This window comes from Castanea sativa, chromosome 7, assembly GCF_040712315.1.
Source record: "Castanea sativa cultivar Marrone di Chiusa Pesio chromosome 7, ASM4071231v1".
In the NCBI taxonomy this organism is placed as follows: Eukaryota; Viridiplantae; Streptophyta; class Magnoliopsida; order Fagales; family Fagaceae; genus Castanea; species Castanea sativa.
In genome coordinates, this window is record NC_134019.1 from 6,587,087 (window position 1) to 6,589,864 (window position 2,778).

At 29.3% G+C, this 2,778-nt stretch overlaps 1 long non-coding RNA gene across 1 annotated transcript; it reads right to left on the reverse strand.

Annotated features, from left to right (window-relative positions):
- Positions 1 to 293: 293 nt before the first annotated feature.
- Positions 294 to 2,316, reverse strand: LOC142642227 (uncharacterized). Its single transcript, XR_012845620.1, has 3 exons — positions 2,139 to 2,316; positions 1,451 to 1,737; positions 294 to 407 (listed from the first exon to the last, which is right to left on the reverse strand). It is a non-coding gene; the product is annotated as an uncharacterized LOC142642227 (long non-coding RNA).
- Positions 2,317 to 2,778: the final 462 nt, after the last annotated feature.

Sequence of the window (2,778 nt, forward strand, 5' to 3'; positions counted from 1 at the left end):
TTAAGTTTGAAATTTGAAGTAAAGAGATCCAAGACTAGTTCATCGAATTTTCTTATTTAATATCCAATAATGTTAATATATGTGTCCAATTAAGGAGTGCTCTAAAGACACTAGTCAAAGACTAACAAATGCTCAATTATGAACTCTAATGCAAGCTTTTAAAAAATAAAATTCACATGTTTGTGATTTATTGGCTTATACGGACAAATTATTTTTAAAAATGTATAAATATGATTTAATATAACATTAAATGCATCTTAATTAATGTCCTTAGGGAAAAGGATTGGGTACTTACCTGCAAGTTTCCCAAGAAATAAAGAAATAATAACAGGCCAAAGATAAAAATTCCAAATGCAAAGGCGTTTTCCCAAAAGTACGTACTTGTTTGGAGGTTTGAACCAAAAGAACTGCAGGCACAGCTATAATGTATGAGAGTTTGAGACACTAATCTCAAAAATTTTATAACTACAATGCATAAAGTGGGAATTTACAAAATTATACAGGAAATGCATAAGTTAAGAGAAGGTATGCAGATGTAGAAGCATAAAGAGTAACAAAATCTTATTTGTATGGGTATTTGCGATTTATTTGTTGTTCTTTTAAACGATATCATTAGTGAACTTTTGATTATATCAATTTAAAAATTGATATATTATTTAAGTTTTAAAATATTATTATTATTATTATTATTATTATATGTGGCAGACTACTTCTTTTTTACCCTAATTCGAACCTGAACGAGACTTGACCCGACCCATCTACTTGGTCTAAGAATACATCTCTCTCACACACACACACAAGAGTTTCAACCTATAACATCAACTTCATAATGCATGTTTTTTATTATTAAACCAAAATATCAATCGATTTTTAATATAGACGGAGTTCAAATCCCAATTTTGTTATTCAATGACAAAAATTTAATTTTACTAGTTAAATTAACTGAAACTCACACACACACACACACACACACACACACACACACATATATATAGTTAAAGAACAAAACATACCAGAGCATCTCCAGGATAAAAGCAAATTAGTTCTATTAGTAGCAAACTAAAAAAAAAACTTGTAATTTAGATCCAAATCTAGAAAAAATTTGTAAAAAACTCAATATTTATTTATAAACAATTCAGGGATTAAGTATTGTCTTTCTATTGTGATCCAATGTTTATCAGGCGATTCATAGTTTACAAATGTGTGAGGATGAGTGATTCTACTTTACAATTTTACCACGTAAGAAAAAAAGAATATTTTTATTAAATGAGATCACTAATAAAAACTAGGTGAACCAATAATTACTTTAACTATAAAAAAAAATGATAGAAAATGCCATGAACCTTGTGACTCAGTGATATTGCTGAGTTTCTATCAGGAGGAGATCTATGGATCAAGTCCCTTTATTTGTTGTAACAACTGATATATATGGAATAGTAAGTGTGCACACCTTATATTTCGCAAGCCCCACCAGGCAGTGTAAATTAATTTTTTTGGAAAATCTGTGGACTCTAAGATCCCGGACTGACGGGCTTGGAGGAATATTCCAAAATCAAAGGTTCTTGTATTTGTTGAACTTGAATCAATAGAGCAGAAATCGTGTGAAACAGAGAGATTTCCAAAACTGTGGTCACAGTTAAAAGAACCTTGGACGCATTCACCATGATGTAAATACGCTTTACGCCAACAATATGTCAGTCGTTGAGTTGAGAAAAAATACCAAAAGGCTCCAAACACCTAAACGAACAGAAAAACCCGTTAAAACATTAGTAAATTTTGCAGATACGAAAACCAAATGCTAATAATCAACATTATCAATAAGAGATCACCACACATCATTTTTAGTGTAATGGTCACATCACAAGTATAAGTGGTTCTAAGGTATGAGGAGCAAGAACAAAGGTACAAGTCTTTATACTTAAATTAGATTAAAGTAGAATTTTTATCTTGTATTAAAAAATATGTATATCAATAAGAAAGAAAAAGAATTGTATAAATATGAAGCGTCCACTTAATTTCCATAAAATATATTTTTAATTTTTGAATTTAAAAAGAAGTAATATTAATAAGTCATCCTCAATATGCAAATATGTAAAATAGAAAACGAAATTACTACGTAAGCAAACTTTAAAACTTACATAACCACCAAGGATGTATAGAAAGAAATTGAATGAAGCTCTGATCGTTATGGCAATATTTTTATGTTCGTCCAGTTCCTTCAAGGATCGGTAGATTCGAAGAACTCTTGGCACATATTGGATAAGAATAACAGCGTTCAAGATTGTTACATAATTCGTATATTGCGCGCGTCTCATTTCTGAAGTATGTATGTCATTAACCCCTGAATGGATTATAAGAACTTTTGTGTTTAGAGTCAATGGATAAAATCTAATAATGTGTAGGACAACATTAAGTTAAATAAATTGGTGACTATGAAAAAAAAGAACTTTTGTTGTCAAATAAGTAACATAGCGTTCCTTATCCAAAATGAAAGTATTCTTTGTCCATTGAAAATTAGGTGTTTGTTTTGGGTGTGTTTTGATAGATAGAATTTTAACTTATAGTGTTAGTTCGAAGATAATTGATCTTTATCATTAGGCCAAAATAGTAATCAATAATTGGTATATATAGACAAGGAATAAACCTTTAATCTTTTATTCAAAAACAAAAAACTTTACTAATTGAGTTAACTCAAACCTATAAAAATCACATGTTATAACATTATTTTATAGGCACTACTATTAATTAAGAAATAGAAGTAAGAAACATTGGCATAGT